A 16,871-nucleotide genomic window follows, 5' to 3' on the forward strand; every position below is an offset into this window, starting at 1 on the left:
GAGCTGTTCAGCTGACTACCTTGCATAGAAGGGAGAGTGCCAGCAGTCCAAGGACGTTCAAGAAGATTTTGTCTATCCAGGGTACCCTTGATATCCTAGACATCTGACCCTAAGGGTAGAAGAAAGAGGAAGTGTAGAGTGCAGGTAAACAGCCAAAGCAGGTAATACTTAGGTAAGGACAGTCATGTCCATGTTCTCTCTGGATTGAACCAGGGCCCCTCTAAGTGACCTGGGGTAGAGAAAATTAGTCCAGCCCAATAGGACTAGAGAGGAGGGGACTGTCAAGGACCAAGGCAATTAAAACAGAGCTCGAGGGAGTACTGCCATCCTGACGGGAAACAGAATGCAGATCTGAAGCTGCAGTGCATTCCAATATATAGGATACATTTAGCAGAGATTGGAGAAAAGTTCAATTCAGCAGGTACACTCAGGACATACCATGTTTAAAGCATCTGGAGCTAAGCTGAGCCTTTCAAATTATAAAACATTCACATGCTTTTCCAAATGCCCTTTGTCACACCAAGTCTCAATGTATTGAACTATTTACTATGTTACTATTAAACTTTTAAAATTAATTTCATAGGGCATCAACAAGTAGGACATTTGTAGCTATCTTTATTAAATGATAGAATGCCCCAGAGGGCTGGTGGCAGCTTTAAAGGGTTTTCATAGATGGCTTCAACTGGATGTAAGTCCTGTTTTGCAACCAAAAGAATGTAAGAAATTTGACCCTTTTATTACAAACCTCCTGATAAGTGACATGAACCTCATGAGAGGATTCAGCCAACAATGCCTCACTGACTAGGCAAGAAATTTTGTAACTTCTCAATGAATACTCAGGGCTTTATGTTAGGAGCTGGAATTCAGTGAATACAAATAAAATCATTAGCATAAATAAACGCATCACCCTAAAGGGAGATGTTGGTGATGCGTCTGCATTCACATTCTGCACTAGCATCAGCAGCCTTTGTTTATTCTTCGCCCCAGGAGTCCTGTAAATCTTCTGAAGGTTCTCAACCTGACTAGAAACTTAGATTGTTTGTGAGAATCTCAACAAAGTGACTCCTAAATTATTAGCTCAAAATTAAAAGTATTTAGTCTGATCTAGTAAAAAAAAAAAATCTCATATATGCCTGTCATGGAGATTTCAGGCCATTATCTTATGTAAAAAGATGAACACAATACTAACTAGAGTTTCATTTATCAGAAGCAGTGATTGCCAAAATTAAGCCAGGGATTGTATGTATGAAAAAGCTGTAACAGTGATTATGCTAAAGTATTAAAAACTAAAAATACAAGCTATATGCAGCAGTAAAATTATTTTTAAGCAAAAAGAAATAATCATTTCATCTCTGACTCCACCAGAATAAAGAGGTGAAATTTTTTTATAAGTCTAACCCAGTCCACAAGACAAAGCCAGCAGAACTGGACAAAGTCAACTTTGCATTACAACTAGTGAGTTCTTAATGAAATGCGACAAACCTAAATCTCAACTATTTTCAATTTGAGATAATAAATGAATTTCCACGAAGTTTCCTAAAAATGTATATGTGTGTACTTGTGTTGTTTCTATGTTAAAATATCTCTTTTGTAGGTTCACTTTTTTCCATAAAAAGGCACCCAGATTACTTAACTAAGCAATGCTTGACCCTGGGACCTAGACGGAATAATTGTTGTGGAAGAAATTTTTTAGTTTTCATCCAAATACGTCGTATTATGTGGACTACAGAATGTCCTCACTCTCAAACAGAGATATAAGATAAAAATTATTTCCATTCCTCAGTCACTCAGAATGTACTCTTATTATATGGTAGTTACTCACATGAGTGCTCTTCTCTCCTATTAATGCAAATTCCTTAAGGAAGGCCTATACCATTTCTTATACTAAATGATGTAGAGTAATTCAGAGGTAAGTGAGTCAAATTGTTTGACTTCAATCAATTAAGGAAGAAAAGATATAAACAAAAGGAGAAGCAACTTAGAAGGTTATAAATATGCCAAAGTTTAGCAACAGATGAAATACTGTCCAAGTTCAAGGAAAGAATGATCACCTTCAACTCATCACAATAGACGAAAGTTTAGTTAATAAGGTAATATTTGTGCCTATTCTTAAAGAACAGCAAGAATTCAGAATGTGTGTCCAGGGAGGAGAAATGGACATCCTAAGTGAAGGAGCAGAATGAATTGCTTGGAGGTAATTCTTTATATTACCTATAAAGTATATATTACCTATTTTATAATATAATGTATTACCTCCAAGTAATTCATTCTGCTCCTTATAATATAAAGTATATGAGTATATAGTATAAAGTATATAGGTAATATGAAGTATAAAGCACAGGCAAGATATGAGGAATCTAATTTAGCTACAACATAGGTTAAGGAGAGAAAGGAAGTAAGATCCAAGTCTGGAAAAAGTAAGCTTAATTGAGATAACAGAGGATCTTTGATGTCAGGCTAAGAAGAGTGAACTTCAGTATAGATCCATGGCCATTTTTGAACCGTAGAATATCACAGTATAGTGGTATCTATTTAGGATGGCTGCTTCAGCAGCAGGTAAACAAGATTACAAGAGAAAGAAGATGAACAGAGCTGAAATTATAGCTTTACTCACTGATACAGATTTGGTCACTGAAGAAAGGATGTGAGAAATATTGCCAATCAGTAGGACTTGGCAATTAATTCGTTGGGAGAGGCAACCAAGAGTCACACCTTCAGAGCTGCAGGCCTGAGTGTCTGAGAAGATGCTGGTACATTCAAGGAAGCAGAGAAACAACAGTTCACGGGCTAGAAAATATGGCAGTCGGTTCAGTTTCATGCATGGCACTTTTTAAACTTTTCATTTAAGTTTAGGGGTACATGTGCAGGTTTGTTATATAGGTAAACTTCTGTCCTGGGGGTTTGTCATACAGATTATTTCCTTGCCCAGGTATTAAGGCTAGTACCCATTAGTTGTTTTTCCTGAACCTCTCCCTCCTCCCACCCTCTACCCTCCTATAGGCCCCCGTGTATGTTGTTCCCCTCTATGTGTCTGTGAGTTCTAATCACTTAGCTCCCACTTATAAGAAAGAACATGCAGTATTTGGTTTTCCCTTCCTGTGTTAGTTTGCTAGGGATAATGGCCTCCAGCTCTATAGCATACATGGCATTTTTAAATTGATTTTGAATATTTATGTTAAATCCAACAGACATTTGGAAACATAGAGCCAGAGTTCAAGAGAGAGATTGAAGCTAGTAAGAATCCTGGCAGAGGAAGGCAATACTGTTTATTAAAGCCCTAGGGGAGTATGAGGTCCCCAGGGGGGAAGGTGATGGGGAGAAAACTTTCTGTTTGAAGGAATGCACCATGAATAAGGAGTCCCAGGACACTGGTGTATAGAATTTGTGGAGAGATGAGGTGAAAGATAAAGAGGAAAGGTGACTCATAAATTCATGCAGGTCCCCAAACACCACTCTATAGTTTGAATTTTAATTTTTTGAGGTGAATGTGGGAATCATCCTACCTGCTATGCCTACCTTCTTGTCAGTGGTTATCAGAAAAAAATAGAGGCAGATTCACGCCCAGAACAAACCATGAGAATTAGCATGCATGCACACATGCGTGTGTCTTAATGTCTGATGAAACCATTAAGGTGGTGCAAAAGTAATTGCAGTTTTTGCCATTGAAAGTAATAGGTTTATGTGATTTAATTTTTTGAGTATTTTTCAAAATTCCATTTTCACTTTTCAAATTCACTTTCATAGCATTTTAGTTTTAATCAGGGAGAATGTAGTGCTTATGGAGAAGTCACAGATCTCTGTGGTCCTCTTGGGACATTTGTTTTTCTGCTGTAAGCTGAAAATTCCCCCAATCACAATGGGAGGTGACATTTTATATGGAATAATGGCCACACTCTAAAGATTCTTCCACCACTGACTTACTATCTGCTTTATTTCTCTTCATATCCTTTTATCTGCTGGATATTAGGATGGTTCCCCTTATACCATGTTGCCATTTCCATCCCGTTTTCACTACACAAAACTCACCTCAGTTAATTCATCTCAGGAAAATCTTTCTGTGCCTCCCCATTAATGCTCTTGAACACCTGCCTCCTTTCCTCCTTTAACTCTTCTTTGGTTATCTTGAGATAATCTCTCCAAGTCTTTCTGTTATAATTGCGTGCCCTAAAACTTCGAAAATAGTAGAAGAATTTTACTAAGAAATGTGCTCCAAGGAATTGATGCTTTTACCTCTTAGAGGCTATCTAGCCACCCCAAATCTAAAAATTAAACTCCCCAAAGTTCTATCTACTATTTTCTTAAACCTACATTTCTGTTGCATATAGTATTTTAAATTATAATAACAGTGTTTTCTTACTTTTGTGTAAATAGTTTATATTTCTAGTTTAAAATTTAGGCTTAATTTTGGTATTAGTCTTGGAATCTAAACACCACTTACAAAATATTTCTATGGGAAAATATGTTCAGATGAAAAACCTATTGACTTAAAAGGTAAGATTTGTGATCCTCTGTATTTATACACCATCTGCCTGCAAGATGAGTCCTGGCTACGTATCTGTAACCCTGATAGCAGATAACTTACAATGGATGTAATAGCTCCATTTTTCTTCTTGATCATAATTGTTTACAATGTTGGCTATACATTTAACATAATTAATAAAACTGTTAAGAATTAAGAGGGTGAATATTTTATCACCATTTTAGGGCTGAGATTCATTGGCTTTAACCAACTGCTTTGAATCAGAAATAAAATTAAAAGCAAAAGCCTGTGCAAGAAAGACAAATTTATGATTCACTGCATGTTGCAGCAGCCACAGGAGGTTGAATTTTTTTTTCCTGATAGGGGGTCGGAAGAAAAAAATAATCTTGCTGCTGGCTGCTCTTGCAGATAACCCCAAGGGAGAGGAACTGGCCTGCTGTGCAAATGAAGTTCAAGAAGATGATTCTATCCTCACTTAACTCTTTTTGCTAGAATAATTTATTTTACACTAAAAGTAATATATGTTGCTTCTCACGGCCTCCTATCAACTCATCTGGGAAGCAAGCTCCATGCTTCAGAGTAGGTGGGCTCTTGAAGCGTGAGTCTGTGAAAGCGGGAATTTATGAGTGATACATTTAATAAAACTTGTTTGGATATTTCCTCAATGTAAAATAGCACTATTCATTATAGGGAATGCAGAAAATAAAGTAGACAGATGGAAGCAAGCATCTACTACCTCATCATCCAAATCATGTCATTTTGGCATTTGGGGATGATTGACAAGTGGATAGAAACTGCAGCCGTATTTTTATCCAGTGAGGTCTCTCTTTGGGTCTGCGGTCGAAGGAGTGAATCTGGGCACTCATAGGACCTTTCAACCATTGGCATCTGTTCTGCTGGCATCTAAGATGGGATGAGAAAACAACAGAACATAAAGTTCACTGAAAATGAAGCTCCACTTCCCCATATGGAGTTGAACTGGCCCAGCTGAAAGGATACATCAAAAGTAGCTATTTGCTGATTTTAGTGGACTTTCTAGTACTTCTTTTCCAGCTTCTCCCCCTTTAGCCCTGAGAAGTATCTAATAAAAAAATAAAAGAAAAAGAAAAATTCAGCTCTGTAGAGGGAATAGGAAGCTAGTGTCATTGTTGTACAGGCAAATGACAGTACTGTTTTAGAAACACTGTCCTGGCGAACATTCAAGTAAATATTAAAAATTAAATAGACATGCTGTGAGGGCAAGGACAAACTTTAACCAAAAATATTAAAGCAAAGGACATTGGCATAGCCCTAGTAGGAAATAAGAAGCATTTCCCACAATAAGAAAAACCACCTTTATTGATCTTCATATAACAGCTTGTGGCTGCCCAATAAAACATGTGAATTCATATAATAAAAGCTGGCCATGAAGAAGGGAAGGATGCCATAACTCCGAGGGAAACAAGACACTGAAAATAGAATTTTAGGTGAGAGGAAAGAAACTGAATTACACCAAACCACTCATTCACTCTTTCTTAATTCATCCAATAACAGCAACTTCTAGCCCAAGCACCATGCGAGGTGCCTGGGAATTTAAGAGTAAGCAAAATAGACACTGTCCTTGCAACATGGAATTTAGTAGGAAAGAAAGACATTAATCAAGGGAGTACATAAATCAGTCAATGATTGATTTAAGCCATGCTAAATTACTGAGAAGTAAAATACAGCATAATCTAGGAGCCTGGCAGGGTGACCTGATCTGAATGGGGAAAGAAGGTCTGGCTAAGATCTGAATGAGATAAATGAGTTAAAGGGATGTTGATGAGGACGTTAAAGAAGAGCATTTTAGGGTGATGGAGCTGCATGTGCAGAACCCCCAAGGCTAGAGAGAGGGGAGTGCAACTGTCTCATCAACTATGACATTGGAAATCCAGGAAAATGGGAATGAGAGTCAGACAAGTAACAAGATAGAAGGTTTTGATCACTAGACATTCTAGAGAAACCATTTCTCAGAAGAAGGAAAATCCAAAGAATGTCATATTGTAGGAAGCGCTGTACTTCCTACAGGCTCCATGTACTGCCAAATAGAAAACATAATAGGAGAAATATCCTATTCACTGTAGCAACAAAAGTTCATGATAGATCATGGAAATGTCCTCTATAAAAATTGGGTTAAAAGAAAAATTCTGTTAATGTACCAACACATAAAAGATAGTTGGGATAAAATAACTACCATATTACCAAGTTGGGAGACTGAATACATAAAGATGTCAAAATTCCTTGATTAGTTTACAGGTTTGAAGCAACTCCAATCAAAATCCCAAAGGACTTTATTGTTTCTTTGATTAATATTTTAAAAACATACATTAATATATGTACATATAATATATTAACATTAATCTTTTCAAAAAGGCTCAAGGTATTTACTTTTCTAGATATTGAAATGCTTAATATTGGTAATAATAAAAGAGAAGCTAATATTCATTGACCATTTCCCACATGCCAAGCACTATATTAAATGAAGTTAATATAGTACTCCCACCTTCATTAAATAGTTATAGAGATTAAATGAAATAATTCAAGTAAAGCACCTTACATAGTGTCTGACACCTAAGGGGCACAAAATAATAGTAACAATAGTTAAAATCTTGTCATGTTTTAATACTAATAATTATATTTATCTTGAACAATCATTCCCCCCCATCGTCAAGGTGAACACGGTAAGTGACAAGATTCCCTTACTGAGCTAACTTATAGAGAGGAGTTTGGAGACAAATTTCTTGCCTATTAAAAACAGATTAATTGTCATTGTGGTATGCAGTTTAAGCATCATTCCTGACTTTGTATTTTCTTTCTTAGTTCACTCTGTTTTAATTTTTGCTACCTTATATATTATGCGACCTTTAAGCTGCCTTAAATCTTTTCGGGAAGATAGCAAGGTATATATAAGTAATGTTAAAATCAAATACATAAAGAATAGTAACAGTAATTCAGGAAATAGATAAATGGAACAATAAATAAAGAAATTTAAATCATACTTGTAATTAAAGAAATACTAAATTAAAACAGAAATGAGACATTTTTGTCCATCACATTAGAAATTTTTTATTGATATTTCTCAACCTTAGTGGAAGCACATTAAGATGAACGCCAGCAAACACTATTACTGGGAAGCTGGGTTTATAAATCATTTTGGCCATTTGGATCAAGAGCCTTAAAAGGGTTTATGCCCTTTCACCCTTGACTTTCACTTCTAGGAATCAGGCCAAAGGAAATAATATAGTATGCGGACAACAACTTATTGCAAAGATTCACTGCCACCTTACTTAAAATAGCAAAAACTTGGAAACCATGTAAGCATCCAATATGTAGCACAATTACTAAATTATAATATTCCATATGTTATAAAATGCAGCCAGAAGAAATGATAGTGAAGAGCCTTTTAAGGTGTCAAAAAATCAAAATGTAATGTTAAGTGAAAAGTCAGGATACAAAACCACATACTACATTTTCAATTTTGTAATATATATATGTACATGCTATAAAGGGACATGACTGGAAGGAAATATCATGCAATGCATATAATGCAATGTATATAAAATATCACAGCACTGATATCTGGGCAGTATAATTAAGGAAATATTTATTTATTGTATTATTTCTACCTCATATTTTTTACAACATTCATGTATTATTTATGTGATGGGAAAATACTTAATAACCCAAGTAAGAATGAGAATAATTCAGACATGAGACAATAGTGGTGACAATATCACAATAGCAATATTTGCTCCACATGTGCTGCTGCTGGCTGCAGCCTCAAATGAGATGAGTACTTCAATGAGTAGCACTCCCACAGCAAAAATTTTTACGTGTTAAAGACACTTATACTGTCCACAGAGGCTTTCAGAAGCAAATTTTCATTTCTACCCAGTTTATTCCCTTCCTAGGACTTAACACAATCTGTAATTTTCATGCAATCTGTTTGCTAACCATCCCACTTTATCTTGCTTAATGCTGTATCCTCAGAACCTAGCAGAGTACTGGGTGAACAGTAAATACTCAGTAAATGTTATTCAATTAATGAATGAAAAATGGCAGCCTCATTGGAATAAGAGTATAGTGATCTGCCGTGATTACTTTGAAATCAATGTTTTTGATGTGACCTTTCAAAATTATTCTCATACTAGATGCTATGGAACAAATAGGTGAAAAACCCCTGTTGGGGACAATGTAGTATGATATAAAGGACAATCTGGCATTGGACAGCTCTGTTTGATGTCTGATTCCATTACATATTAGTTTTGCGAAGCTCTGCAAGTTACTCAGCTTCTCATGGCTTGTGTCTTCTCATGTAAGAAGATTAAAGAAGTTAATGGATGAGAAATATCCAGCTGAAGTTCTGATTCCATCTACCACTAGACTATAAACTCCATGAGAGTAGAGACTAAATCTTCCTTACGCACCCATGTTCCTAGGGCCTAAGCAAATGGCAACTCCAAATTTAGATAACTACTGAGTAAGTAAATGGACTTGATTGTGACACCTATTGAAGCAGAGGTAGCCAACATGAGACCAGTAGGATAGAGGTAGAGGGTAGGAGCACCTCTCATTTGCAGTTGAAATTATGTCCAAAGGTGACCCAGAGTGTTTGAGCCAGGACATTGTATGTAATTATTGTATGTATTTTGCATATATCACTGTATATAATTTACTTTCATTAAAGCAAATAACACCTAAGACCATGATGCCCATAGTGGAGCCAAGTCTCAGAGATGTAGGATCCTTGAGTAGGAAGGCACTGTGAGGGAACATGAGACAGATGATGCTGCCCCAGCCTGGCTGGTTCTGGATCCCTGGTGGTATATTATGGAGTTGGATTAGAATCATTCAGTAGGTCTTACATGGATCAGATACATACTACATGACAATTAGTGGAAACTGGGGGAGGGAAAATAGTATATTCTTTTCCTTCCCGAATGTTCTCCAATTCAAGGAACTATAGGAAAATCATCAAGGCTTTGCTAATTCAGATTGATAAGTCAAAAACTGAACAAATATACATGTAACTTATTTATTTATTTTCTTACCTACTTCTAAAATAATTTTGAGGTGGCATCTTTGCAGAACTTTTAAAATAACTGCAGTTGTATTACTTTTAAATAGATACAGTAATTCATATTAAATACAGCAAAGTGTTTTCAATTAGATACCCTGCTGAGTTTGCCTTAATGAATGTCTGAGATCATTTCCTTTATTTTAATACAAGCAGAGAATAGGTCAAATTTTTGCCAACCTTTCTCTTACATTAAGGGAAAATGGACTCATACCCTTGTTTACATTATTAACCTTCTTAGCAAGTATTAAGATATTTGCTATACCAATACATAGATACTTTCTATGTACAAATAAATATATAGATACATACTTTTTATGCCAATGAATATGTCATAGAATATCTATAAATATTTATGTGTGTATTTATATACATATGTATCTTGGGTAAATATAAACAATTATCATCATACATGTCTATTAATTCTGTGTTCACATAGACACATTAGTAATACTTTAAAAGTTCATGTAGGTTAAATGGACTCACATTTGGAATAGAGAGAACTAAGTTAATGATGATTTGCTCTGTGAAGAACCTCATTTTCATGCTCAATAAATATTTATCTGTGTGCGAGGAAGTTGCAGGCAGTCCCCCAAAAGGGCTCCTTTTGTGTCTAAAATATACGTACTTTAGTTCCACAGGCACAGGGTAAATAAATTAAGTTGAATGTTGGATTTTTATGATTTAGCCTCAACTAGATATCTTGATCACTAATTAGATCAGAAGCTAGTGTGATTCAACCACTGGTGTCTCCAGTGGCAAGCCAAGAATCTTAACATAGTCCAGGTATGTTGTGAACTCAATATTGGAAATTCAGCCAGTTAGGACTCAATTTTATCAATTGCAACTGAATACAAGCCTACTCCAGCCAATTGCACAGATAGACAGACAGACAGATAGATAGCTGATAGATATGCAAATAACATGTATATAAAATATATGATGTTATTCATAGTTTAATTTCAGAATATTTTGTCAGAATCCATTAATATTTTTCAAGCTCAAGAAGTGAGTTTGATATTTTATCAGAAAGCTGCTGCCTAAAAAATGCCAAAAAAACAGAAAATTTTAACAATAATAACCAAACAAAACCTATCAATGTCTCCTTATATTATATTTCAACTAGATTTTTTTCTGTGCATGATCTGAAGGGGTATAATTAATGGAGGTAAATCAATTGGCAAATAAGAATGTAAGTGAATATGGGTATATATTTATCTCCTATGGTTTGTGTTTTAAATGATGATTAACTATCAACCTAAAGGTGATAGATGACTTATTTCACTTCATGGTAAGACCATAGATATAATTCCAGGAACAGAAAATAAAAATGTCAATGCCAACAAATAATAATGTTAACATGTATTATATACCTGCTATAGTCTAGGGACTATGCTATCTGTTTTAAATTGAATTTTCCTCACTTAAACTTTACTACATCCATACAGATGAGGAAATTGGGCTAAAAGAAGGTAGATGAGTTGTCCAAAGCCATATAGCTAATAAAAGGTAAAGCAGGATTCATAACCAGCAATAACTGATGATAAATTACTCCTACTCAGTATTTCATTAACACATGCAGTAAAAATGTTCTCCCCGACCTGATTTATTCCAACGAATCCTTCCTCACCTCTGGACTTAGGCTGCAAAAGCTGCTCACACCACAAAGATGATCGAAGGGCAGAGATTGCTGCTAAGGCTGTGATATTTGAATCTTTGCACAAATGGTACAGGATTCAGTCTGGGATGAAGAAGCGAAAGAGACACAGATGCAGGGAGGAATAACTTCTACACCCCCACCACCATTATCATCACTACTCCCTCTCTCAAGAAAGTACTGTGGCAAGAATATATCCTCTGGATACTTCATAAACTAAGAAGGAGGAGTTGCTTATCTGCATAATGTCTTCCATCCACCACCACTGTGGCATGCTGTCAGTCTCAGATGCTGTCCCACTCTCCTGCCACCACCCCCTGTGAAATGGCAGCTTCCCTTCCTTCTCTTTCTCCCCTGCAGTTAGACATCTCCAAATGAAGCTGTAGTGTCTCAGTATGAACTCTGATGCCAATTAATGTTCCCACTGTTAAATCTCTTCATTGTTACTCCACTCTACCTTCAGCACTGCTAATGCTCAACTCACATAAATTTTGCTCAAAGCATTAAGTCCTTCCCTGTTCATTGAAATACTGTTTACACTATTGAAAGGCTAGAAATAATCTATAGTCGTCAAGAGTAGCTGGGTTAAACAAAGCAAAGTACATTTCTTCATTGGAATATGGTATTACTATTAAGGAAAGAAATTGAGCAGGTTGTGAATTATCAAATTAAAAAGTAGATTACACAAAATATAAATCTATAATAAAATTCCATATAAAACCATTATACTAACTTTTTTGGTTTACTGAATTGGCACTCATGAAAAAGGGTTGCTCACCACTAAAATATAAAGATATCAGAGGCATCTCAAATCTTATTCCTGCCACATATTCTGGAAATACCCCCAACAGTCATTTCTTAGAATTAAGAAATTTTTCTCCAGAAGGCCCCTACATATACTGCTTACATTTCAACATAAGACAAACATTATCTGAAAGAGATGATACTCCTGTTAATTTTCTATATGAGTTACTAATTTAGACGGTATGATTTTGCTTACATAGAGAACAAGGGGAATATATACCACTGGGCGGTTTGATGAATTTCAGGGGGAAGACACAAATTATCAGATCTATAGAAGAAGAAACCAGAAAAAAAAAAAAAAAAAAAAAAGGCAGCTGAAACAGCTTCCTGCCAAGATTCAAATCCCTGTCGCTCTCTACTCCTCATAGGTGAGGCTGCTTCTCCCCCATTTTCAAGCACCGACGTTTTCCTTGTCTTTCCCCAACAAGGCTCAGGAACCAATCCTGTTCCATCTTAGGGAGAATTTAAGATGCTATATCTGGATCCTTTCTCTTCAGAAGTTTGGTTCAAGGACAAGCAGTTCTGGCATCTCCAGGAGCTTGTTAGAAATGTAGAATCTCAGACCCAATCTCAGGCTCTACGCTAGACCTATTAAACCAGAATCTGCATTTTAACAAGATCCCTAGGTGTATTCTGTACAATACAACCAGAGAAGCAAAGCTACAGGTCAGTTTCCATATGACCCAACATCAGATCACTACTGCTACTGGCCCCACTCCTATCTTTTACTCTTGAATCTGCGACATTCTAGGACTACATTTAATAATTGGTTCTATTCCCTCTTAACAAGCTTAATGTTCCATTGACTTCCATACTGTGATCCTGCTTAGCTCTGGCCTTCTCCCAGCATCTGGCGAGAGGCTTTGACTCAGAGTCTTGTTTGCCAGCTACAATTTTAGCCCAGCTGGTTGACATCTTGGATAATGGACCTACACAATTATCTTTTTCATTGTTCACCCAGAATTCTCCCACCCCACTGCTAAACTGACCTATGCTACCTCTGTGCCAAACCAGCACAAATCAGTCTATCCTCTAAAGAATTTCAGAAAAGATTCCTTTTGCAAATCTTTTTACCCTTGTTCTTTACCTGTGGAGATAGCAAGCAGCTTTATCAGCTTCTTTGTTGAACCATTATTAACCCATTTCTCACTCTGCCCTTCACATTTTGTAAATCAGTTCACAAATCACTCTTCCCAGCTTCTCTGAAGAAATGAAACGTGCTGCCCCCGTATTCACATAATTTTATCATCTGCACACTTTTACACAGGCCTCTCATCTGCAATTGAATGCTATAAGTGGAAAAAGTGTTACATATTGAAAATACAACTTTTATCCTAATCCCATTATTTTCTTTTCATTTTTACATCCTTTTAGAAAATGACTATTTTGCTTCACTAATATGACAAATAATTATGATACATATCATTTGTAAAGTCCTTCATTGACTCCCAAACACTTTCAGTTCATCACCTCAATTCATTTCCTACATCTTTGGGAAGCAGAAAATGCACTTGCTGTTGGAGGAGACTGAGGCTCAGAGGAGTTAAGCGATTTTTCTAAAGATCAAGCTGGTACTTACACCCAAGTTTTAATTTCAGACCCATCATAATTTTGGGAACAATGTGCTGCCTCATATTAAACTATATTCAAAAACATATTAAGCATACAATGATAGGAATGCTCACAGCTTTCAAAGATTTGCTCAGCATTTTGAGAGTGTAGTTTGGGAAGAATAATTACCAGAATAAGAAATTTATAATATGCTCACTTAATTACTGCTCAATGCACATCTAGTACTTGTGAATTACCACAGGTTTTTAGACGGTTTAACTTTGAAGGAGCTGAATATCTTGCAGGTCATATATGAAATCAAGTAGTCAATCTACTGAGAGCCAAACTGAAGTCCAAAATTGCAGAATATATTTTGCTTTATGTCATGTACCAAATGACTAACAGGCAGCGAAGGTTTTCAGGATTAAAATTTTAGCCCAAGGTTCTGGTAACTACATGAAATCTTTGAGTGGTTTCTGATATCTTAAGGTGAAATTATAGCTCCCCATGGGCAAAAGTTGTTGAAATGCTTTCAGCCAGTGAGTATTGTAATTAACCTGTCCTCTATATCAATTACAGGAAAAACTATATTGAATGCCTAGTCATATTGACTAATGACTTTAAGTATACAAACTACTTTTTAAATGAGAATGACAGGCAGGAAATTCATTCACCCATCAATTCCATAAATATATATGTCACCATATATATTTTGTATGTTTGCCATTAAGATAAAGGCTAGGAATACAATAGCAGAGAAGTCAGATCTCTACCTGCCATTTCCAAAATACTCCACTTTAGCAAGAGAATTAGACCTTAAAGGACTATAGCCATGACATGAGTGTTACGATGATGAATGGAATATTGTCCCAAATATATTAACAGGAACCTGGCCAACTGGGGTGGATGTGAGAAACACAGTCAGAAGGCCTCCTTGAGGAAGAAAACATGCATTCTGAATGACGAATTAAAATTATGAAAGAAAAGAGGAGAGGAAATCTCTTTCTTAATAGGCAGATAAAGTAAATGAGAAAAAAAAAGACACCTTGAAGGGAGTACACAGGGAATCAGTCTCCTTCTGAATGACAGGAAGAGCTGTGTGGGTACATGAGAGGAAAAAGTGGGAAACAATCAGAAAATAATTTGTATAAAATAACACAGACTAGATATCAATAAGAAATATGTACAGGCCGGGCGCGGTGGCTCAAGCCTGTAATCCCAGCACTTTGGGAGGCCGAGACGGGTGGATCACGAGGTCAGGAGATCGAGGCCATCCTGGCTAACACGGTGAAACCCCGTCTCTACTAAAAAATACAAAAAACTAGCCGGGTGAGGTGGCGGGCGCCTGTAGTCCCAGCTACTCGGGAGGCTGAGGCGGGAGAATGGCGTAAACCCGGGAGGCGGAGCTTGCAGTGAGTTGAGATCCGATCACTGCACTCCAGCCAGGGCGACAGAGCGAGGACTCTGTCTCAAAAAAAAAAAAAGAAAGAAAGAAATATGTACATAAATTTTACATTATGTTAGATATATATGATATGCATGTTATATATGATATATAACATAGAGTATTTGTATATCATACATGTATATATTATGTATAATATATATAATGGAAAATATAAAGCCTGTATAATATAGTACCTATATATATTTGATATGTGTGTGCATAGGTATATATATGTGCATGTGTATGTACCAGAACTGAATTTGTAATGATAAAACATCAAGCCATTTGCTATAAAATGCCTCATCTTCAGTCATAAGAAAAAAAAAACTTAAGATTCAAAGACTGTAAGATAATATTCAAAAGGTAACTAATTAAGATGACAAAATCAGATTAGATAATAAAACGCTGTATTGAATGAAAAAATAGGTACACAATTTTAAAAGAGACCAAGAGGTTATTCAATGTGAAATATTTACTTGCTTAACGATATAATTCACTTCGGTGAATACAAAGATTGCCACCAAATGGAAAAGCCCAGAAAGAGCTCCTAACCACACAAGTCATCTCTAAATAGTATTTCAATATCATTTCAAACAATTAAATTATATTATTATTTTCAGTGATAATACAATTTTCATTTGTATTACACTTGACCATATTTTTTCAGCTTAGTGATGAGGTACACATACAATAGAGTTTTAGCATAGTTAAATATAAATAAATTTTCAATCATACATATAAAATGAAAAATAGATACAAGAAAGATTATGCTTCAGAATATCAAACTGTATCAATAATAGGTGGAAGGCGAAAACAAAGTAGAGACAACAACCAACAGAACAAAATACTTAAATATGTGCCTAAAGTTCTAAATAGCAGTTCTTAGACATAGGAAAAATTGGTTTTTGGTGTTAGGGTAATTATTAATCATTCTACTCCCTAAAAGTTGGTTTTACTAAGAAAGCAACATTTTTTTTTAAAGTATTTTATCTGTCACGGGACAGAGAAAGTAAAAAATAATAAGATTTTTGAAGTTTCATCAATGTGTAATTTACAATGGAGTCACTTAAAACAGACATAAGCTAAAAAATTAAAAGCTTAATTAACATAGCTCAATGAGTGTAGAAATTATTATTATTATTATTATTATTTTTTTTTTTTTTTTTTTTGAGACGGAGTCTGGCTCTGTCGCCCAGGCTGGAGTGCAGTGGCCGGATCTCAGCTCACTGCAAGCTCCCCCTCCCAGGTTTACGCCATTCTCCTGCCTCAGCCTCCCGAGTAGCTGGGACTACTGGTGCCCGCCACCTTGCCCGGCTAGTTTTTTTTTTGTATTTTTTAGTAGAGACGGGGTTTCGCTGTATTAGCCAGGATGGTCTCGGTCTCCTGACTTCGTGATCCTCCCGTCTCGGCCTCCCAAAGTGCTGGGATTACAGGCTTGAGCCACCGCGCCCGGCCGTATAGAAATTATTTTGAAATATATTTTGTCACTTTACAGTTCATCATAAATTCAAAAATAGTAAGAATAACCTAAATATTTATTTTCTCTCTGAAAAGCTCTGTGCTAAGTAAGAATTACAATGATATTATGAATATAATGAAAAATTGTAGGCATTTTTACACTAAATGCTTTAATATAGTTATAAAAAGAAAGAAGCTAGTCCTTGGCAATTATAATTATTTTAAATCTTGCTCAGATGAAATTCCTGACACAAGTGGCATGTGATGACTGAAGTTTTAATAACCATTCATACTTGGAACATTTTATGCATTAATAATAGTTGGAGTAAAAATGAACAGTATTTTCCAAATACAATAACTCAAAAATAAATGGAAACAT

General features: G+C 35.8%; 1 protein-coding gene across 1 annotated transcript in view; it reads left to right on the forward strand.

Moving 5' to 3' along the window:
• Window positions 1-16,871, forward strand: part of GRIN3A (glutamate ionotropic receptor NMDA type subunit 3A) — a 165,601-nt gene that overhangs the window by 67,969 nt on the left and 80,761 nt on the right. The window lies entirely within an intron of this gene.

The sequence above is a fragment of the Piliocolobus tephrosceles genome, chromosome 14, assembly GCF_002776525.5.
Source record: "Piliocolobus tephrosceles isolate RC106 chromosome 14, ASM277652v3, whole genome shotgun sequence".
Lineage (NCBI taxonomy): Eukaryota > Metazoa > Chordata > Mammalia > Primates > Cercopithecidae > Piliocolobus > Piliocolobus tephrosceles.